Genomic DNA, 24,879 nt, shown 5'->3' with positions numbered 1-24,879 from the left:
AAAAAAAAAAAAAAGAGAGAGAAAAAAGCCTACATACAACATTTTTTCTTTCTTTAACAGCGTTATTGAGATGTAATTCGTATACCATACAATTCGCCCATTTAAAGTGTACAATTCAGTGGTCTTTAGTATAGTCACAGAGTTGTGCAACCATCACCACAGACAATCTTAGAACATTTTCATCACCTCAAAAAGAAACCCCATACCCTTTAGCTATCACCTCCCAATTTCCCTTTTCCCCCAAGTCCTAAGAAACCATTAATCTATCTTCTGCCTCTATAGATTTGCCTATTCTGAAATTTCATACAAATGGAGACATACATTATGTTGTCTTTTGTGCCTGGCTTCTTTCACTTAGCATTATGTTTTCAAGATTCATCCATGTTATAGCATGTATCAGTACTTCCTTCCTTTTTATGGCTGAATAATATTCCATTATATGGATGTACAGTCATGCACCACATAATGATGTTTCAGTCAACAATGGACTGCATATATGACAGTGGTCCCAAAATATTAGTACCATATAGCATAGATGTGTAGTAGGCTATGCCCATAGGTTTGTGTAAGTATGCTCTATGATGTTTGCACAACAGTGAAATTGCCTAACGATGCATTTCTCAGAACATGTCCCTGTCATTAAGCCACGCATGACTGTACCACGTGTTGTTTATCCATTCATCGGTAATAGATATTTGAGTTATTTCCATCTTTTGGCTGTTATGAATAATGCTACTATAAACATTTGTGTACAAGTTCTTTTTGAACACCAATGTTCAATTCTGTCAGGTATATACCTAGGAATGGCATTGCTGGGTCATGTGGTAAGTCTATGTTTAATCATTTGAAGAACTCCAAAACTGTCTTTTAAAGCGGCTGCACCATTCTACATTCCCACCAGCAGTATATGAGACTTCCAGTTTTCTCCACATTTTTACCAACACTTGTTATCATTTCACTTTTTTTTTTGGTGAGGAAGATTCCCTCTGAGCTAACATCTGTTGCCAATCTTGCTCTATTTTGTAGGTGGGTCACTGCCACAGCATGGCTGACGAGCGGTGTAGGTCCATGCCCGGGATCCAAATCCACAAACCTGGGCTGCTGAAGCAGAGCACAATAGACTTAACCACTATGCCACGGGGCTGGCCCCGATCATTTCACTTTTTTATTCTAGCCATCCTAATGGGGTATGAAGTAAGTGGTATCTCATTGTGGGTTTTTTTTTTTTTTTTTTGGTGAGGAAGGTTAGCCCTGAGCTAACATCTGTTGCCAATCCTCCTCTTTTTGTTGAGGAAGATTGGCCCTGGGCTAACATTTGTGCCCATCTTCCTCTACTTTATATGTGGGATGCCTGCTACAGCATAGCTCGATAAGTGGTGTGTAGGTCTGCACCCAGGATCCGAAACTGCAAACCCCAGCCTGCCAAAGCAGAGCACACTAACTTACCCACCAAGCCACAGGGCTGGCCCCCTCGTTGTGGTTTTGATTTACATTTCTCTAATGTGATGTCAAGCGTGTTTTCATGTGCTTATTGTCCATTTATATATCTTCCTTGGAGAAATGTTTATTCAGATCTTTTGCCCATTTTAAAATTAGGTTGTTTTGTCTTTGTATTGTTGAGGTGTAAGAATTCTTTATATTTTCTGGGTACAATCCCTTATCAGATATATTATTTGCAAATATTTTCTCCCATTCTATGGGTTGTCTTTTCACTTTCTTAATGGTGTCCTTCGAAGCACAAATGGTTTTTAATTTTGATCAAGTCCAAATTATCCATTTTTTTCTTTTGTTGCTTATACTTTTTTGGAGGGTGTCATATCTAAGAATGCTTTGCCAAATCTGAGTCATTAAGATTTACCCCTTTCTTTTTTTCTAGGAATTTTATAGTTTTAGCTCTAACATTTAGATCTTTGATCCATTTTGAGTTAATTATTGCACAGGCATACCTCGGAGATATTGCGGGTTTGGTTCCAGACCACTGCAATAAAGCTTATATTGCAATAAAGTGAGTCACACAAATTTCTTGGTTTCTTACTGCACATAAAAGCTATGTTTAGGGGCCGGCCAGGTGGCTTAGCGGTTAAGTGTGCGTGCTCCACTGCAGCGGCCTGGGGTTCGCAGGTTTGGATACCGGGTGCACACTGACGCACTGCTTGTCAAGCCGTGCTGTGGCGGCGTCCCATATAAAGTAGAGGAAGATGGGCACGGATGTTAGCCCAGGGCCAATCTTCCTCAGCAAAAAGAGGAAGATTGGCATCGGTTGTTAGCTCAGGGCTAATCTTCCTCAAAAAAAAAAAAAAAAGAAAGTTATGTTTACACTATAGTGTAGTCTATTAAGTGTGCAATAGCATTATGGCTAAAAAAATGTACATAACTAAAAAATACTTTATTGCTGAAAAATGCTAACCATCATCATCGCTGGTGGAGGGTCTTGTAAAAAACACAATATCTGCAAAGTGCAATCAAGTGAAGCTCAATAAAACGAGATATGTCTGTATGGTGAGGTAAGGACTGGCATCATTCTTTTTCCTGTGGATATCTGGTTGTCTCAACACCATTTGTTCAAAGACTATTCTTTCTCCCTGAAATGGTCCTAGTGCTCTTGTCAAAAATCAGTTGACTATAGACAGATGGTTTTATTTCTGGACTCTCAATTCTATTCTATTAGTCTATATTTCTATCCTTATGCCAGTACCACACTGTCTTGATTACTGTTGTTTTGTAGTAAATTCTGAAATCAGGTATGAGTCCTCCTTCTTTGTTCTTTTTCAGGATTGTTTTGGCTACTCTGAGTCTTTTGCAATTCCATATAAATTTTAGAATCAGTTTGTCAATTTCTACAGGAAGTCAGCTGGGATTTGTATAGGAATTATATTGAATTTGTAGATCATTTCAGGGATTATTAATATCTTAACAATATTAAGCCTTTTGATCTATGAACAGGGGGCATTTTTCCATTTATTTAGATTTTCTTTAATTTCTTTCAGCAATGTTTTATAGTTTTCAGAGTATAAGTTTTGCACTTGTTTTGTTACATTTATTCCTAAGTATTTTATTCTTTTGTTGCTACTGTGAATGAAATTGTTTTTTTATTTCATTTTTGAATTGTTCACTGCAAGTGTGTAGAAATGCAATTGAATTTTGTATATTGATTTTGTATCCTGCAAGCTTGCTGTGATGGTTCATTTTATGTGTAAAGGGTGTTTTTTGATGAGATTAATGTTTAAATAGGTGAACTTTGAGTAAAGCAGATTGCCCTCCATAATGTGTCAGCCTCATCTCGTCAGCTGAAGGCCTGAATAGAAGAAAAAGACCAGCCTCCTTAAGCAAGAGGGAATTCTCCAGCAGATTGCCTTCAGACTTCATCTGTATTTTAGGCTCTCCTGGGTCTGTCGGCTGCTGGCCTTCCGACTGAAACTGCTTCATCAGTTCTCCTGAGTTTTAAGACTGGCTCTGAGCTAACATCCATTGCCACACGACAGATTTTGGGCTAGCTAAACTCCATAATCACGTGAGCCAATTCCTTATAAGTCTCTCTCTCTCTCTCTCTCTATATATATACACATCCTATTTGTTCTGTTTTTCTGGAGGACCCGGCTAATACACTTGCTGAACTTGTTCTAATAGCTTTTTAGTGTATTCCTTAGGATTTTCTATACACAAGATCATGTCATCTGCAAATAGATACACTTTTACTTCTTTGTTTCTTATCTTTATCCCTTTTATTTCTTTTTCTTGTCTAATTGCCCTGGCTAAAACTTACGTTACAATGTTGAATAGAAGTGGTGAGAGTGGACATCCTTGTATTGTTCCTGATCTTGGGGGGAAAGCATCCAGTCTTTCACCATTAGGTATGTTATTGACTATAGTTTCTTTGTAGATGCCCTTTATCGTGTTGAATAAGTTCTCTTCTACTCCTAGTTTCCCAAGTGTTTTTTTGTTTGTTTATCATGAAAGGCTGTTGGATTTTGTCACATGCTTTTTCTGCATCTATTGAGATGATCATGTGATTTTTGTTTTTTATTCTTTTGATATGATATATTACATTAATTGATTATCAGATATTTAACCAAACTTACATTTCTGGGATAAATCCCACTTGGTCATAGGGTATATATTTTTCATGTTGCTGGATTTGGTTTGCTAATATTTTGTTGAGGATTTTTATTCCCATATGCATAAGAGATATTAATCTGTGGTTTTCTTATGATGTCTCTGTCTGGTTTTGGTATCAAGGTAACACTGGCCTCATAAAATGAGTTGGAAGTCTTCACTCCTCTTCTACTTTTTGGAAGAGTTTGTGAAGAGTTGGTATTAATTCTTCTTTAAATGTTTGGTAGAATTTAGTGGTGAAGCTATCTGGGGCTGGGATCTTCTTTATGGGTATGTTTTTAAATTAATTCAATCTCTTCACTTGTTATAGATCTACTCAGATTTTCTATTTCTTCTTGAGTCAGTTTTGGTAGTTTGTGTTTTCTAGGAATTTTCTGTTTCATCTATGTTATCTAATTTATTGATATATAACTGCTCATAGTATTCCTTTATAATACTTCTCATATTTCTGTAAAGTCAGTAGTAATGTTTCCTCTTTTTTTTCTGATTATAGTAAGTTGAGTCTTCTCTCTTGTTTTCTTGGTCAATCTGGCTAAAAGTTTGTCAATTCTGTTGATCTTTCAAAGAACCAGCTTATGGATTCATCAATTTTCTTTATTGTTTTTGTATTCTCCATTTCATAAATTTCCAATATAATCTTTATTATTTCCTTTCTTCTGCTTGTTTTAGATTTAGTTTGCACTTCTTTTTTCCAATGTCTTAAGGTAGAAGGTTAGCTTATTTGAGATCTTTCTTCTTTCTTAATATAGGCATTTACACCTATAAATTTCCCTCTAAACACTTCTTTAACAGCGTTATGTTATTTTGGTTATGTTGTGTCTTCATTTTTATTCATCTCAAAGTACTTTCTGATTTCTCTTTTGATTTCTTCTTTGACCCATTGGTTATTTAAGAGTGTGTTGTTTAATTTCCACATATCTGTGGTTTCCCTCAATTTTATTCTGTTCTTGATTTCTAATTTTATTCCATTGTGGTCAGAGAACATACTTTTTATAGTTTTTATCCTTTTACATTTATTAAGGTTTGTTTTATGCTTTAACATGTAGTCTGTGCTGGAGAATGTACCATGTGCTCTCGAGAAGGATGTATATTCTGCTGTTATTGGATATAGTGTTCTATAGGTGTCTGTTAGGTCTAGTTGGCTTATACTCTTGTTCACGTCTTTTATTTCCTTGTTAATCTTCTGCCTAGTTGTCCTGTTCATTACTGAAATTGGGGTATTGAAGTCTCCAACTGTTATTGTTGAATTGCCTGTTTCTCCCTTCATTTCTGTCAGTTTTTGCTTCATATATTTTTCTATTTTATTATTGGGTGTACATATGTATATATGTTTATAATCATTTTATCTGCTTTATGGATTGATGCATTTATCATCATAAGATGTCCCTTATCATCTCCAGTAAAAATCTTTGCCTTTTGATTGTTTAATCTGTTCACATTGATGTTATTATTGATATAGTTGGTTTTATGACTGCCATTTTACTTGTCGTTTTCCATGTGTTTCATGTCTTTTTTTGTTCCTTTATTCCTCCTGCTTTCTTTTGCACTGAGTAAATATTTTTAGTGAAGCATTTAAATTTCTTTAATGATTTTTTTCACTATGTATATATTTTATTGGATACTCTATGGCTTATCATATACGTCTTAACTCATTAGAATCAGCTTCAGATTTATGCTAGTTTAATTCCAGGGAGATGTAGCAATGTTACTCCCATATAGCTCTATTCCCTTTCCCCCTTTTTGTGGTATTATCGTTATACATCTGATGTCTATTAGTGTTACAAACCCAATAATATATTGTTATAATTATTACTTTACCATCTGTAGTCATTTCCTTAGCCCAATACAGCTTGCTCTCACTTACCTCTTTTGTGCTGTTATTGGCAAATATATTATATTTCCCTGTGTTATAAATTGAACAATACATTATATAATATTATTTTATACAATTGCTTTTTATTTTCATTTATTTATTTATTTATTTTTTGTGTGAAAGACCAGCCCTGTGCTAACATCTGCCAATCCTCCTCTTTTTTTGCCAAGGAAGACTGGCCCTGGGCTAACATCCGTGCCCATCTTCCTCCACTTTATATGGGATGCCGCCACAGCATGGCTTAGCAAGCGGTGCGTCAGTGCGCACCCGGGATCCAAATGTGTGAACCCCGGGCCACCGCAGCGGAGTGTGCGCACTTAACCGCTTTCGCCACCGGGCCGGCCCCTATACAATTGCTTTTTAAATCAGTTAGAGAAGAAAGGAGAAAAAATATTGATATTGCCTTTTATAATGACATAGTTACCAATACCAGTGCTCTTTGTTTTTTCATGTCAATTTGAATTATCCTCTGGGGTCACTTGCTTTCAACCTGAAGCATTTTCTTTAGTACTTCTTGTAAGACAGGTCTGCTAGCAACAAATTCTCTCAATTTTTGTTATTTGGGAATGTTTGTATTTTATCTTTTTCTTTCTTTCTTTTTTTTTGTGAGGAAGACTGGCTCTGAGCTAACATCCATTGCCAGTCCTCCTCTTTTTGCTGAGGAAGATTAGCCCTGAGCTAAAATCCGTACCCATCTTCCTCCGCTTTGTATGTGGGATACCGCCACAGCATGGCTTGATGAGCGGTGTGTAGGTCCACGCCCAGGATCCAAACCTGCGAACCCTGGGCTGCTGAAGTGCAGTGTGTGAATTTAACCGCTACACCACTGGGCCAGCCCCCTTATCTGTGTTTTTTAAAGATAGCTTTGCTTAATATAGAATTCTTGATTGACAGTTTTTCTTTGAGCGCTTTGAAAATGTTATTCTACTGCCTAACTGGCCTCCATTGTTTCTGCTGAGAAGTCAGCTGTTAGCCTTATTGGGGTTCCCTTGTAAATGATGAGTCATTTTCTCTTGCTGCTTTTAAGATTTTCACCTTGTCTTTGGCTTTCAGCATTTTTACTTCGATGTGTCTGTTTATGGATCTCTGCACTTATCTTACTTGAAGTTTGTTGAGCTTCCTGAATGTGTAGATTAGTGTTTTTCAATAAATTTGGGATGGTTTCAGTCATTATTTCTTTAAACATTTCTTTGTCACTCTTCTCTCTTTCTGGTATCCCATTATGTGTATGTTGGTGCACTTGATGGTAGCCTACATTTCTCTCAGGTGCTTGTCATTTTTCTTCATTCTCTTTTCTCTGTTTTTTTCTTTTTTGGATTGCATAATCTCTATCAATCTCTCTCAAGTTTGCTAAGTCTTTCTTCTGCTGATTCAAATCTACTACTGAACCTCTATAGTGAATTTTTCATTTCAGTTACTGTATTTTTCAATTCCAGGATTTCCCTTTGGTACTTTTTATAATTTCTGTCTCTTTATCAATGTTCTCTATTGGATGTGGCACTGTCGTCATACCTTCATTTATTTCTTCAATTGTGGTTTCCTTTAATTCTTTGATCATATTTATAATGGATATTTTGAAGTGTTTGTTATGTTTGATATCTGATTGCTCTCACAGGCATTATCTGTTATCTGCTTTTTTTCTGGTGTATGGGTCATACTTTCCTGTTTTTTTGCACATCCCATAATTTTTTGTTGAAAACTTGACATTTTAGATAATATATTATAGAAACTCTGGTTCTGGTTCTTCCATCACCCCCTGGGACTTATTGTTATTATTTCTTTGTTTAGTGACTGTTTAGTTTTGGCATCTTCCCTGTAGTATTAAGCCTCTGATGTTGTTACTCAAATAGTACAGGCTTGAGTATGCTCACAGTCACCCTGGGATGATGATGGTTTTATCAGGGCTTTCTTTGACTGTCTCTTTCCCTGACCACACTCAGCTGTTAACTCAACTCATTGCTGGTGATTGCTGTATTGTTTTCAACAGTGCTCCAGGCATACATTGCTTTAGAGACTAGTCCAATCAAATTCGGGCTCCTTTGAAGGGATAGTTTCTGAGGTCAGTGTTTGAGATTTGTTCTGATCTCTGGAGGGCTCCTCCTAGCTGTCTTTTTACCTGATTCTCTCCTGAAAACTAGCCAGCCTACAGTTTAGCCTATATCTCCAATGAATCTGTCTATATCCTCAATTGCCTTTCAACACACCGCCAATATATTTGAGAGTACCCTTAGCCCTAAACTTATCCATGCTTTGTTGCAAATAAAGTCACTCTACTTTAGAAGAGATTAGGAGCTATCTGTTTTATGTCCTGCTTCTACTCCCTGGTAAAATCTCTGGGTCACAGCTCTGGAGCTGGGGGTGGGGACAATGGCATGCATCTCTCTGAGTGACACTCCTACTTTAGGAGCTGCGTGCTAGGTAGAGGAGGGGCATTAGACTCAGGTCTCAGCTTGTCCCTGCCAGCATGGAACCAGTTTTACCATTCAGGACAAGAGTGATTAAGGGCCTGTCATTCTCAGCAGTGCTGCACTCAAAGTAGAACCTCTGTCTTACCAGTGGGGACTGGGTAGAAGAAGGGAGCCCCCAACTCTTGGCTCTACTGATACAGAATTTAGCCTCAGCAATATGTAGCTAGGACCAGGGTGAGAAATGCTGATGTCCTGCTCCTCTCGTAAAGGTAGCCTCTGAGTGAGAAATAGAGGGAGAGGGAACTGTGTGTTCTTCGCTGCACCAGTCTGGAGTAGAGTGGAGTGGAATGGAGTCTCACTGAGCTGGGAGGGTGAATGGAGTGGTTTTGGTTCAAATACCACAGACTTTTGTTGTTCTTACCAAATTTTAGTAAATTTTCTTGAATAGAGATTTCTTCATTTGTTCTATGCCCTTAGGACAATTCCAGAGACTTTAATTTTTTTGAATAGTTTTCATCAGTTTTCCTGGGGATCAGATCTGCAGAGCTCCTCATACTAACATGCTGGAAATTGATCTCTTATAAACATTCTTGTAAAGGCAAAACTGTAAGGAAAGAAAATAGATCAGTAGGTTCTGGAACTGGGTGTGAGGTTTGACTACAAAGGGGCATGGTGGAGTTTTAGGGAGTGATGGAACTGTTTTATATTGTTATTGTATATATGTTTGTCAAAATTCATAGGACTATATACCTAAAACGATGATTTTTATTGTATGTAAGTTATACATACAATACAATAAAACAAATGGAAAAAAGCTATGATAAATATACTCAAGAGGGGATTTAAAGAACATGAACATAATGAGGAGAAAAATGAAAAGTATTAAAAGTGGGGGCAAATAGACTGTACAGCTTAAAAGTACTATATCTGAAATTTTAAAATATCACTAGATGGGTTTAACAGCAGATTAGAAGCTACAAAAGAATAGATCAGTGAACTTGAAGATAGAGCAATAGAAAATGTCCAAACTGAAGCATAGAGAGAGAAAATAAACAACCCTGAAAAACAAAACAAAAAGAATAGCACCTCAGTGACTTGTGGGACAACATCAAGCAGTCTAATCTATGTGTAATTATAATCACAGAAATTGTGTGAGGGTTGAAATTATAATGCCTGTAAATTTTAAAAATTTGTTGAGAATTATAAACACACTTTCATCAGAAATAATGCAAGCCAGAAGACAATGGAGTAACATGGTTAAAGTGCTTGAAAAACAAAAACTTTCAACCTTGAATTCTATACCCAGAAAAAATATCCTTTAAAATGAAAGTGAAAGAAAGACATTTTAGGCAAACAAAAGCTGAAAGAATTTGTTGTTAATAGACCTGAACTATAAGAAATATAAAAGAAAAAGAAAAATTTCAAGTTGAAGGAAAATGATACGAGATGGATTCTTGGATCTACACAAATATGTGGTTAAATTAAAAGAGCTTGCATCTTGTTTTTAAATTTCTTTAAAGAAAATTTATGGAGCCAGGCAGCACAGGACACGTGCTCGCATGCGTCCCCATTTAGTCAGGTTCTAGTTCAGTCATCCCCACTGCAGAAGTGCAGCCGAATGGGCCAAGGTGCCGCATCTGTGGCAAGAAAGGCAAGGTTCAGTCTTTAAAAAATACAACATAAAAATGGCTTCAAAACATTGAGGGTATAATGCAAAGTGAAATAAGTCAGAGGGAGAAGGTCAAATACCGTATGATTTCCTTCATTAAGTAGTAGATAATAACAACAATAAACAAACACATAGGGACAGAGATTGGATTGGTGGTTACCAGAGGGGAAGGGGGGAGGGAGGAGGGTGAAAGGGATAATTCGGTACATGTGTGTGGTGATGGGTTGTAATTAGTATTTTGGTGGTGAACATGATGTAGTCCATGCAGAAATAGAAGTACAATGATGTACACCTGAAATTTTCACAATGTTATAAACCAATGTTACTGCAATAAACAAAAAATTAAAAAAAAAAAAAAAAATGGCTTCAAAAAGAGCTCTGGTCATCCTGGCTAAAGGAGCAGAGGAGACGGAGATGGTCATCCCTGTAGATATCATGAGATGAGCTGGAATTAAGGTCAAGATTGGGGGTCTGGCTGGAAAAGACCCAGTACAATGTAGCCGAGATGTTATCATCTGTCCTGATACCAGTCTGGAAGATGCAAAAAAAAGAGGGACCTTATTTTTTAATGTGGTGGTTCTGCCAGGAGATAATCTGGGTGCACATAATTTATTTGAGTCTGCTGCTGTGAAAGAGATACTTAAGGAACAAGAAACTAGGGAGGGCCTTATAGCCCCTATCTGTATAGGTCCTACAGCTCTGTTGGCTCATGAAATAGGTTTTGGAAGCAAATTTGCAACACATCCACTTGCTAAAGACAAAAAGGTGACTGGAAGTCATTACAGCTACTCCAAGAATTGTGTAGAAAAGGATGGCCTGATCCTTACAATCTGAGGTCCTGGAATCAGCTTTGAGTTTACTCTTGCTATTATTGAGGTGCTGAGCAGAAAGGAGATGACTGGTCAACTGAAGGCTCCACTTGTCTTAAAGATTAGAGCAGAAATATTTGATAATGAGTTCAAGAAATATGCCAATTTTTTTTTTTTTTGTGAGGAAGATCAGCCCTGACCTAACATCTATGCCAATCCTCCTCCCTGTGCTGAGGAAGACCGGCTCCGAGCCAACATCTACCGCCAATCCTCCTCCTTTTTTTTTCCCCCAAAGCCCCAGTAGATAGTTGTATGTCATAGTTGCACATCCTGCCAGCTGCTGCATGTGGGACGCGGCCCCAGCATGGCTGGAGAAGCAGTGCGTCGATGTGCGCCCGGGATCTGAACCCCGGGCTGCCAGCAGTGGAGCGTGCACACCCAACCACTAAGCCACAGGGCCGGCCTGAAATATGCCAATTTTAATCCATTTTCACTGTGTTCACTTTAAAACAAAAATGGGTGGTTAGTGTGTGGAGAAGCCATCAGCACTGCCCTCATGAAGTATAGTTGTGAAATGATAACTACACAAAGATTCCTCAACCTACAGTCGTGTCCCCACATTTCTGAACCTTGATTGCAGAATAAACAGGGAATTTAGCAAAAAAAAAAAAAGAAAAGAAAATTTACTGTTTAAAATGATAATAATGACAATATGTAGAAGCAAAATATATGACAACAATAGCACAAAGGACAAGAGGCAGGAAATGGGAGTATGTTGTTATAAGATTGTGTATGAAGTGGCATAATATTATTTGCAGGTAAATTCTGTAAGTCAAATATGCATTTTATAAGCCCTTAAAGCAATCATTAAAAAGTCGTATAATAAGTCAGTAGACAAGATAAAATGGAATATTAGAAAAATATTGAATCCAAAAAAAGGCAGGAAAAAAGGAATTAAGAACAGAGGGGACAAATAGGAACAGATAGAAAGATGGTAGACTTATAGATAATCTAATTAAAATCATATAGATAATTCAATTAAAAGTAAGAGGTATAAACACTTCAATTAAAAGGCAGAGACTGTCAAATGAATAAACATATGCTATTTACAAAAAACAGGTTTTAAATATAAAGAGCCAGATAAGTTAAAAGTAAAATGATGGAAAGAGATATACCACACAAAGACTACTTGTAAGAAAGCTGGAATGACAATATTAATATCAGACAAAGCAGACTTTAGGATAAGGAATATTACCAGAGATAAAGAGGGTTATTAAAAAATAATAAAGGTGTCCATTTTAAATTTATATTCAGTTAATAACAGAGCTTCAAAATACGTGAATCAAAACCTGACAGAACTAGAGGAGAAATCAACAAATCAACAATTATAGTTGAAGATTTCAGCACTCCTCTCTCAATCATAGAACAAATAGATAGAAAATCAGTAAGGATATAGAAGACTTAATCAATTTGATCACAATCAATTTGACCTCATTAGCCTTATAAAACACTCCATTCAATAACTACAGAATGCATATTCTTTTCAAGTGTTTGTAGAACATTCACCAAGTTAGACCATTATGCTGGGTCATAAAACAAGTTTCAATAAGTTTAAAAGGATTGTAATCATGCAGAGTATTTCTGTGATCAGAGTGGAATTATATTAGAAATGAATAACTGTGATATCTAGAAACTATACACAAATTTGCAAAATATTGACAATATCAATAAAATTGGTAACTCTAGCCAGACTGGTTAAGAAATAAAGAGAGGGGACACAAATCACTAATATCAGGCATCAGAGATAGGATATTGCTACAAATCCCATAGACATTAAAAACAAAATAAAAGAATATTGTGAAAACTGTATTCTGATAAATTTAACAACTTAGATGAAATAGACACATTCCTGGAAAGACATAAATCACCAAACTGACACATGGAGAAATAGATAAACTTAATAATCCTATATTGTTTAAAGGAAGTGAATTCATAATTAAAAGACTTCACACAAAGGAAATTCCAGACTAGATGGCTTCACTGGTGAATTCTATCAAACAGTTAAGGAAGAAATAATGCTAATCTTAAAGAAATTCTTCAAGAATACAGAGGAAAAGTCTTCACAACTCATTTTATGGGGCCAGCATTATCCTGTTACTAAAACCAGACAAAGACATTACAAGAAAAGAAAACTCCGGACCAACCAATGTCCCTCATGACTGTAGATGCAAATGTCCTTAACAAAATACTAGCAAATCGAGTCCAGCAATATACGGAAAGGATAGTGCATCATGACTAAATGGGGTTTACACCAGAAATGCAAGGTTGGTTTAAGATTTAAAAATCAGTGTAACTCACCATCTTAACAGAATAAAGGAGAAAAACCACCTGATCACCTCTATAGATGCAGAAAAAGTATTTGACAAAATTCAACATCCCTTTGTAATTTTTAAAAAAGAAACTTTTGGAAAACAAGGAGTAGAAGGGAACTTCGTCGGGCCGGCCCCGTGGCTTAGCGGTTAGGTGCGCGTGCTCCGCTGCTGGTGGCCTGGGTTTAGATCCCGGGCGCGCACCGACACACCGCTTCTCCGGCCACGCTGAGGCCGCGTCCCACATACAGCAACTAGAAGGATGTGCAGCTATGACATACAATTATCTACTGGGGCTTTGGGGGAAAAAAAATAAATAAAATTATAAAAAAAAAAAAAAAAGAAGAGAACTTCCTCAACTTTATAAAAGACATCTACAAAGAACCTAAAGGTAGCATCATACTTAACGGTGAAAGACTAAACACTCTGCACCTAAGATAGGGAATAAGACAGGATATTAACTCTTACACTTCTATTCAATGTTGTACTAGAAGTCCTAGTCAGCGAATTAAGGTAAAAATAAGAAATAAAAGGCATACAGATTGGAAAGGAAGAAGTAAAACGGAGTTTCTTTGAAAATGATGTGATTGTGTACATAGACGATCTTAAGAAATCTGCAAGAAAGACACTACCAGAACTAATGCATGAATTTTACAAGGTCACACAGAGTCAATACAGAAAAACCTAATGTATTTCTCTATACTGCCAATGAACAATTGGAGAATTAGATTTAAAAATACCATTTACAGTAGCATAAAAATTCATAAAATACTTAGAGCTAAATTTATGATGTATGCAATGACCTATACAATAAAAACTATAAAAATTACTGAGAGAAATTAAATAAAATCTAAATAAATGCAGAGATTTACTGCATTCATGGATTGGAAGACTTGATTAAGATGTCACTTCTCCCCAAGTTGATCTGTACATTCAATGCAATCCCAGTCAAAACTCCAGAGGCCTCTTTTGTAGAAATTGATAAGCTGGCTCTAAAATTTAAGTGGAAATGCAAAGGGCCTAAAAAAGCTATAAAACTTTTGAAAAAGAACAAAGTTGGAGAACTTACTCTATCAGATATCAAGACTGTAAAAGTACAGTAAACAAGATAGGGTGACATTGTGGTAAAGATAGACATATAAGTCAATGGAACAGAATGCAGAGTTCAGAAGTATACCCATATATATATATAACCTATTGATTTTTTTAAAAGGTAGAAGATAGCCTTTTTGACAAATGGTACTGAAACAATTGGATACCCATGTGGGAAAAATCAACCTTAATCCTTACCTCACATCACACACAAGATTAACTCAAAATAGAGTAAGGACCTAAATGTAAGAGCTAAAACTATAAAACTTCTAGAAGGAAACAAAATTTTCAGCAAAGATTTCTTAGGCAGTTCCCTAAAAGCACTACCCATAAGAAAAGATATTGATAAATTGGACTTCATTCCCTAAAATCACTAACCATAAAAGACAAGATATTGATAAATTGGACTTCATCAAAATTAAAAACTTTTCTTCCAAAGACATTGTTAAGAAAATGAAAAAGCAAGCCAAAGACTGGGAGAAAATATTCTTGGTACATACATCTGACAAAGAACTTGTATTCAGAATATATAATTTTAATGTATACAGATTATTTACAACTCAATAATAAGAAGACAACCCCATTTTAAAACATGTTCAGGAATTTGAACAGACACTTCACAAAAAATATGTACCAATGGCCAAATATACATATGAAAAGATGCTCAATGTCATTAGTCATCAGGGAAATGCAAATTAAAACCAAAATGAGATACTAGTACACATTCACAAGAATGACTAAAATGAAAATTATTGATGCTACCAAGTGTTGTCAATGATGTAAAGCTTTTGAAATTTTCATACTTTGCTAGTGGGTATGTAAAATCGTACAACCACTTTGGAAAACATTTTGTCAATTTCCTATAAACATACACATACTATATGGTGCAGCAGTTTTACTCCTAAGTATTTACCCAAGAGAAATGAAAACATATAATCACAAAAAGACTTATACACAAATGTTCATAGCAGCTTTATTCATAATAGCTCCATACTGGATGTAACCTAAAGTGCCTGTCAACAGGTGACGGGATAAGCAACTTGTGGTGTCTTTGTACAAGGAATTATTACTAGCAATAAACAAGAACAAACAGCTAATGCATGCAAAACTGTGAATGAATTTTTAAAAGTCAGACAAGAGTACATACTGTATAATTTAGTTGTTGTGAAATGCTAGAAGCAAAACTAATCTGTAATGATAGAAAACAAATTGGTGTTTGCCTAGGGGTGGGTTGGGTGGGGATTTAGTGCAAAGAGGCATAAGGAAACTTTTTGTGGCGATGAAATGTCCTCTATCTTGATTGTAGTGGTGGTTACAAGGATATATATATTTATCAAAGCTCATAGAAATATACCCTTAAAATAGATGCAGTAGTACATACAATAGTATGTAAATTTTGCCTCATTGCAGTTAAAGTTTAAAAAGCAGTGATCCACAGTGCTAATCATTAAAGCCCTGTTGATAATTGTCCTAAATTGGAAACACCCTAAATGTCCCTCAATGAAGGATTGGTTCAATTTTGTTATACCAATAAAATGAAGCCCTATCTAGCCATTAAGAACATATTAGAGAAATAAAATTATTGATCTGGAGAAAATATTTGTACTTTTTTAGTAAATGAAGGTAAAATAAACAAGCCACCTAATAGCCTCCCAATATATAATATGGTTTGGGTTATATCAGTAATTTGTGCTTATATTATTATAACTATATAATTCTATACAGAGCTGAGTTATATAGTAAGCCATGATTCCTTTTCCTTTCTTGCATAAGTTTTTGTTTTCCCTACAGTTAACAATTGTTCTTCATTTGCTTAGTTTTCTCTATACTTATTCCTAATTCAGCTCCAAACTTTCTGCTGATTATCTAAACCTGCACTGTCCAAAATGGTAGCCACTAACCACACGTGGCTATTAAAGTTTAAATTAATTTTAATTAAAATAAGTGATAAGTTCAGTTCCTCAGTCACACTAGCCATATTTCAGGTGCTCTGGATAGTGACTACTCTATTGGACAGTGCAGCTATAGAACATTTTCATCATCACAGAAAGATCTAATGGACAGTGCTGGTCTAAATTTCCTGTCCGATATTCATAAACAACTATTTCATCCTCACTGAGAAATTACTCCTGGAGCTTTTCCACTTTGACCAAATCTGGATGATTGCTTTCTCTGCCAGGTGCCTGACTCTCATCCTGAAATCTCCCTTCACCAATTTCCGGGGAATTCTTTGCCGCTCCTATGTTAGATCTCCTGTTTCCTATTCTTGGTTTGCACCCTCTTTTTGGTGGAGTACATCCTTTGGTAACTTCCTTAGAGAGAGTTGATGGGAGGTAAGTTTTTGAGATCTTACATGCCCTAAAAATATCATTATTCTACCCTTACGTTTGATTGAGAGTTTGACTGGAAATAAAAATCTAGGAGGACAATTATTTTTTACGATAATTTTGAGGCATTATTCCTTTGTCTTCTAGCTTCCAGTGTTGCTATTAAGAATTTCCAAGCCATTTTGATTCTGAGTTTTTGTATATTATCTGTTTTTTCCTGTCTGGAAGCTTTTTTCCTCAGGTTTCTGAAATTTCATCGTGTTGTGCCTTGATGTAGGTCTATTTTCATTCATTATTTGCACTTGTCATTCAGTGGCCCATATGAATCTGGTAATTCAGGTATTGCTTCAGTTCTGGGAAATTTTCTTGAATTATTTCCTTGATGAAAATTATGTCCCCTCAAATTTCTCTGTCCTTTCTTTCTGGATCTCCTAATATTTAGAGAGTAGACCTCCTGTACAGGTACTCTATTTTAAAAAATCTTTTCTCTCCAATTTTCCTTGTCTTTGTGCTTTTGTTCTGCTCTTGTGAATAACTCTTCAACATAATTCTACTCTTCTATTGAGTTTTCATTTGTGCAATTGTATTTTCATTTCCAAGAGCCTTTTGTTGTTGTTCTCTGAACGTTCCTTGCTATGGCATCCTATTCTTGTTCATGATTACAGAATTGTCTTTTATCTCAAAGGGTATTAATTACCTCTAGATAGATTTCTTCTCTCTGTATATCTGTGTTTGTTCCCTCTGTTTGCTGTTTCCTCCTCTACACCTGTCTACTTCTCTTACCTCTCTCTCCTCAGAAGTTCGAAGATGGCTGGTAGTCCTTGGTTGTCTGCTCATATTTAAGCGTGACGGGACTAGAAAGCTCTGAGCTTGTGGATGATTGTGATTGTGGGCTTTATTGTAGAATGATCTGGTCAGGCCTTTGGGGGAATTCTCAATATCTGTATTTTTAAATCTTTCTTCTTGGTCAGTTTCTTCAGAGTCTAGGTTGGCCACCAGTGTTTTAGGAGCTAACTAGAGACAGAGGGCTGAGGGTCTTCACATTCTGTATGCATAGTTTCACTTAATTCCTCAGTTCTGGTACCATAACTCTGCCTCAACTGCGCTTTGTATCCCACTATCCAAAGACCTCTATCACCTGCTCCAGAGAATAAACTTCTGATTTTATGCTCAGATGAGTGAAGGGCAACTGTTTGGTTCTGCAAAGTTGGGGAAGGGATCTGAGGATTCCAAGTGCTTTATAAATGTCTTTCAGTTTTGTCTTATTTTATCTCCTCTACCCACCCTCTTTATCCCCTCTTCTAAAAATACCTGAGGCTGGAAATTCCTTAGAATGATGTACATTTGGATGGTCCTTGGTTTGCTCCACTGCTAGTTTAAGTTTCTTGGGTCTCTACCTTACTTACCTGTCATCCATATGCTTTCTAGCTCCCAAAATTTTACTGCTGTTGTCTTTTCTCTTATTTTTTTCTGTCCTTTTGAGTTTCTGCTCTTTAAACAAATCTCTTTACTGTCATTCTAGTAGGGTTTGAGGAGGAAGCTAAATAAATGTGTGTGTCAATCTACCCATCTTTACCCAGAAATCAGTAAATATATTTCTAAAAAAATAAATATGTCAAGAATTAGTTTATAGGAAAAGCAATGCATTTTTTTCTTTAAGAATTTTGGTCTGAAGAATAAAAATAATATTACTTGATTCGTACAGGATTTATGAGAATTGTTAAAGCATTGCTTAATAATTTTAACATGAAAAACACTTCATAATACTATCAAAATACGACAATATTATATTTAAAGAATTTAAGCCTAAATCGTCCAGGAGAGAATATTAGCTCGTAGTCTCCCATTTGGAAATAAACACTTCAGCTGGGTAGAGGGCCACTAAATATAATAATGACATTATCTAAAAATATTTGCATGTTTTTATCTCTCCTCATACTGTATCTTTTCAGAGCTTGCCAGAATATCTGTAGTCTCAATTTAGGACAAAAATATTGGTAAAACGTAGTTTGAAAGTTGACAAAGATACTTTCCTATTAATTTGTAAGAACATACAGAGAGATCAAATTCCTCCACTTGGTTTTGGATGCTTTGTGTCATAATCCTGACTTTGTTCAAAAGCAAGACTTTGAAATTCTCAGAGTAGAAGGAGAGGAGGAAAATTTGAGTTGGTCTAAACGTTAGGTAGAAAAAGCTGTCATGTGATCCTGATTACTCCTCTAGTTACTGTGCTGCTTCCTTCCTTTCTTTACCAAATTTCTTACAAGATGCTTTCTGTTTACCACATCCCTCCTCACTGCTCTTTGACTTGGAAAGCTGCCTTCTTCACTCATCTTCACGTTCTTAACTAGTCTCTTCAAAATAAACAATGCCTTTTAAATTAATAGATCTTACAGTCTTTACTCCTTTTTTCATTCTTCTTGACCTACTTTATGATGTTTACTATATACTCTCTTTTAAATGTTCCTTTTTATTTCTATGATACTATATTGTTCTCATTGTCCTTCTATCTGTCTGACCTGTCATCCATTTTTCTCTGTCACTTTTGTTTCTCCTCCCACCTCTAATTGTAGACAAACCTCAACATCTCCAAGGTCTCTGACCGTATACTCTTCAAGCTCTATGTACTTTCTTTTGGAGGATTCATCCATTCTCAGGGCTTTAAGCATCACATGTATGCTGTTGACTCCCCAACTCTTATCTTGAGCCTTGACTTTGCCCCAGAGCTCTAGTTCTATGTCTTTTACCTTCTATTGGGCATTTCCACTTTGATGTCCCACTGTCATGTCAAATCTAGCATGCTCATCATTTTATTCACCAGTGCCCTCCCCCTTCCATACCCAGAACAACTTTCCCTACCCAATTTCCCTGCCTCTCAGCATCACCTTATCCTCTCAATGTCTTAAATTCAGAATCTTGAAATCATTCTCCTTATTTAGTCAGGTGTCAAAATTCCCTCAAGCCTTCCCTTTCCAGTCTGTTCTTACTGCCAAAACTTGAGTCCAGGCCTTTATCCTTTTGCATTTGAATTGACTGCCACAGCCTCCAGGCTCTCCCACAGCCTCCTGCTCTATCCCAAATACCGCTGCCAGTCTAATCTTCTTTATTTCATCATATCACTTCCCTAATCAAAATATCTCATGACTCCTATTTCCCACTACATCAAGTCTAAACACCTCTACCTGGCTTTCAGGCTGCTTATGATCTGGCTCCACATTACCTGTCTTATTTCCCACTATTACCCAACATGTTCCCCTTCCTTGAGTTAGGTCAGTCTCCTCACTGTCACAAGAACAAGCCAAGTTCATTTCTGCCTCAATATCTTAACAAATATACTTTCTTTTGCCTGGAATGCCTTTCTTCTTTCCATTGATCCAAATCATATCCATCTTGCAAGAGAATGTCTATGCTTGCTGTGTTCACTTCCCTGCTTTCTGTTCTCTTTAACCCACTTTAATCAGGTGTTCATCTCACCACTCCACTGTCCAATACATGATTCGTATTATTTTCCTATCATTAGTCACTTCCTCAGTCTTTCCCGTCTCAGTAAATGACACCATCATTTACCCACTTGCTCTAACTAAAACCCTAGGAGCCATCCTTGATTCCTCTCCCTCATAACCTACATCCAGTACATCAGCAAGTCCAGTTAGCTGTCCTTTCAAAATACATTTCGAACCTGACCACTTCTCACTATCTTATTGCTACCCCTCTGGCCCAAGTAAACAGTACCCCTGCAGTGGTCTCCCTGCTTTCACTTTTGCTCTTGCATAGTTTATTTGACACAAAGCATCCAGAATCATCTTTTAAAGATATGAATCTACTCGTGTCACTTCACTTTTCACGGCCTGCAAGGCCATACCTGATCTACTCTAGCCCAAGGCTCTGACCTTAGCTCCTGCCAATTTCTCCTCGCTCCTTCATCTCCAGCTGCTTTGACCTTCTTTCTGTTTCTAAAACAAGCCAAGCTTATTGACACCTCACTCACACGTGGACACATTTCAAAATAATCACTAGAAAAGTTTGAACAGAATAAATGTCTTTAGTTTCTACAGTATTTGCCAGTAAAATATATATTATATCAAGGGGAAAAAACAGAAAATTTACAATCTCTTTTTCTAAAATAATATTTTGTATAAATTTATGTTTATTTTGAGACACTCTCTAACTTATAGAAAAGCTGTAAGTACAACAAAAACAATGTTTTTTCTGAACCAGTTGCTTCATCACTCCTGAATACTATAGTATGCAATTCCTAGAAGCATGGACATTCTCCTACACAATCACAATACAACCAAGAAAACTAGGAAATTAACTTTGACACGTTACTATCAACTAACCCTCAGACTCCATTCAAGTTTTGCCAGTTGTGCCAATAATGTCCATTAAAGCAAAAGGATTCAGGTTAGATCACGTGTTGCATTTAGTTGTTAAATTTCTTTAGCCTCCTTTGGCTTGGAACAGTTCCTCAGTATTGCCTTGACTTTCATGACCTTGACATGTTTTTACAGAATGGGCCAGTTATGTTATAGAATGTCCTTCAATTTGGGTTTGTCTGAAGTTTCCTCATGATTAGATTTCAGGGTATGCATTTTTTTCAAGAATGCCACAGAAGTGGTGTCGAGTACTCATTGCTTCCTGTCAAGTGACACATGATTTTGATCTGTCCCAGTACTGATGATGTTTATTTTGGTCACTTGATTAAGGTAGTTTCTGTCAGACTTCTCTACTATAAAGTTATTCTCTTCCTTTGTAATTAATAAGTAGTTTGTAGGGAAGTAATTTGAAACTATGTAAATTATCCTGTTTCTCCTCAAACCTCCCATTTATTCATTATTTATTTATATCAATATAGACTCATGAGTGCTTATTTTATCCATTACTATCATTATTTATTTTGATGCTCTCATTGTCTCAGATTTTGCCAGTGGTAACCCCTTCAGGTTGGCTTCTGTGTTCTTTGACATGTCCCCTTACTTCTTGGAGTATTTTCTTACATTCTGGCACAATAAGCTGTTCCAGGCTCATCTTGTACTTTCCTCGTCCCAGTACCGGAATCAGCCATTTCTCCAAGAACCCCTGGTTTTTAATGGTTCCTTTTAGCAGCCAAGATGTGGGCTTTCTCAGTGGACAGATCTAGAGAACATATGTCTGAATATATGCACACACACACATACACACATATTCATCTATATTTATGTCTCTATATGGAAATCCATGAGTTCACACCTATACCGTCAATTCCATCCAGAGGTCATTCTAGTTTTCTCACTTTCCATATTTGTAATTTCTTTCTCTATCACTGAGAAACCTGGCTCCCATTATACTTAACATATTTACTTATTTTATCAGTCCCCTCAAATGTAACCAAATTCCCATCCTTGCCACCTTCCATACACACATATGATACCCATCTCACTCCTCTAGGGCTCTGACTCTCTTGCCTTGGATCTTTTCCCCACATAGATGTGATGCCCTCCTCACCCTGCTGGGGCTCTGACACCCCACTATGGATCACCCATACTTGTGAGGCCCTCTTCACTCCATTCAGGCTCTGACTCCTCACGCCAGGCCTGTCCTCCACATGGATGCCCTCCTCATTCTGCTCAGACTCTGACACCCCCCCGTGCAGACGCCTAACTTGCTCTGCCACACATAACACTGGTGTTAGGACTGAACTGTTCATCAAGGGATGGGAAGAGAGAGAAGGGCTAAGGTCAATATTTTATTTAGAAAATGCTTTCTAGTTAGTGTAGATTTGACTACAAGTTGAGATGGCTGTAACATTTCTGTTCCCTTTCCCCTAAAAAAGCATATATTATCAATATCAATCAATCTGAAATAGCATAGCAATCAGTGAACAAGAAACCAAATCATTTCTCAAAGAACACTCAATCTAGATCAATGTAAAAACAAGACATCCAAATACAAAAGAAAGATTCCCTCACATTTTTTCCATCTTTTGTTCAAATGTTTTGGTATTAGGACACAGTTTCAGATCACTATTAAGCACTAATGCTTATGATAAGTTCATTAACCTTACATTTTGAAGAGGTGGTTTCTGATGCCTGAGGCCCTTGAATCAAAATTAATTTTATCTTTTAAAACTGAGAAATGCAAATATTTTGTCACAATAACATTACTGTCATTCAGTTATACCACAAGACTTTGCAAGGCAACGTCTATACTGAATTGATTATCCTTTGAAACTTTAGAACTAAAACCTCTGCAAGATTGCCCTTGATAACCGTTTCACGGAGATGAAGCTCTGACGAGGAGTCAGGATGTTGCCATCAAACAGACTACAACCCCTGGAGACTACAACTTTCTCAGGACAAAAATACCCAAGTTTGTGTCCAAATCCTTTAAAGATATAAACTAACCATTCCAAGAAGTAGCTTTCTCATTCCTACACTTACTCCAAATTTTCTTTGTCTGAGAAAGGCAAATTTAGCCTTTCTTCTAAATCAAGATATGATATGACTGCACTTTTGTTTAATTCTAAGCCAAAACATTCCCAAACTCCCACTGCATTCCTGGGAAGCCCTAAATGCTGTTAAAGTGCTCTCTTGGCCATGTCTCATTCCTTTAGGGAGTCAAGCATCTCCATCTATATCCTCTCAGAGACCATGAAAATAGAACAGGGACTCCATGACTGCTCCGACCAGGTGGGTTAGATTAGCTTTACAGTCCACTTACAAGGAAGCTAACAAGGCTCCTCTGTGGGTGTTTGAGCACACTTTACAAAACTGCTGATGACCTCATGAACCAAAGAAAGCAGTTCTCACATTGTGGACTAAGCCTAAATATTAATGCTACTTTATATTTATGTAGTGACTTTTTTCCACGGAGCTCCGACCTCTTTACAGACATTATGTCATTAATCCTCAAAGCATCGCTGTTTGGTATATGGCAAATATTATCCCCCTCCCTTTTTTTTTACTGTGATGGAAACTTGCAAGTCAGTGATGAAACCCAGCCCCCTGGTTCTCAGTCTGTGCGCTATACCATGAAAAAAAAAAACAGATGAATACTTTTTCAAGCTTATTCATCGCTTCGTGGGTGGGATTTGAAAGGATGTCTCAGTTTGTGTGCATTTCAATTTTCAGTGTCTCTAGCTTCTATGCTCCTCTTTTCTTTCTTCATTTTAAGTTAAGCATTTTCAAGCATATGTAGTTCATCTTCCACTGTTGCATTTACAGGAACACTAGATTGTAGCTGAAATTTGAAGTGAAAGACTTTGTTATTGAATATGTAATCTCACTTATCACTCAGAGATCCCTTATACTTCTCATACCCCAAGATAAGTTAGATTTTTTTTTTTAATCCCCATGCCAGCTCAGGGCACATTTCATTTATAGCAACCACAAATTCATCAAAATCGGGTAATGTTCAACTAGATATAACCAGTTGTTACTGAGTGATTGACATGTACCACATATTGTGCAAACATTTTCAAATACATGGTCTTATTTTACATATGTAATATTCCATGAAAACCTGTTAGATGAATGTGCATGGAAACACTCTCTTAGAGCAGGGCAAGAAAAAAAAGGCACTAATAGAAATATGGCCTCAGCTGCTATATCACAAAAAAAAAAGAGCTCAATTAACTCTAATTCCCTTAGTGGAAATCCCCGGTGTAAATATTTCCACAAAAAGGGAAAATGTGGGTAAATTCAAAAAACCACCAGGAATTAGCTCAATACCCACAAAGCAAAAAAAAAAAAAAAAAAAACTTAAAAAAGATTGGTTACTGCATACTGAACAATTAATGCAAAGCATAGAGAAGAGAACAAAACATAGCCATATCTAATGATGACAAATGTTTCTAGATTTCACTTAAACACTTCCTAATCAGGAATATCAGAACCAGGAATTGTGAACTACAATGGTATAACTTTAAACACTCACAAAAATCAGTTTCACATCTCATTTTTTAATTCCTTTATATGACCCACTGTCATGTTGTTTTCCGAATCGGTGGATATCTGTACATTGCTGAATTAGATAATGTCAGTGAAAAGAGAGATACTGGGGAAAAATGAGAAAAACTCCTCTAAAACAAGGAGAAACTTTCAACTTTTAACCATTAAATTCTGAAAGCCTCAGAGTAAAAATGTGCCAGATGCCCTGAAACAATAATACTACTCCACTCTGCTTTCTGGCCCAGCCTGATTTGAAATAGCCCTACATTTCTAAATAAATAGTGTTTAATT

At 36.5% G+C, this 24,879-nt stretch overlaps 1 protein-coding gene and 1 pseudogene across 1 annotated transcript in view; both read left to right on the top strand.

Moving 5' to 3' along the window:
• HORMAD2 (HORMA domain containing 2) overlaps positions 1–24,879 on the top strand; it is a 75,729-nt gene that overhangs the window by 34,529 nt on the left and 16,321 nt on the right. The gene's annotated exons all lie outside the window — the stretch shown is intronic.
• Positions 10,424–17,478, top strand: LOC106801743 (Parkinson disease protein 7 homolog pseudogene; annotated as a pseudogene).

Source organism: Ceratotherium simum, chromosome 35, assembly GCF_057802395.1.
Source record: "Ceratotherium simum simum isolate JZ-2026a chromosome 35, ASM5780239v1, whole genome shotgun sequence".
Lineage (NCBI taxonomy): Eukaryota > Metazoa > Chordata > Mammalia > Perissodactyla > Rhinocerotidae > Ceratotherium > Ceratotherium simum.
This window is presented reverse-complemented; position numbering and strand designations above follow the sequence as displayed.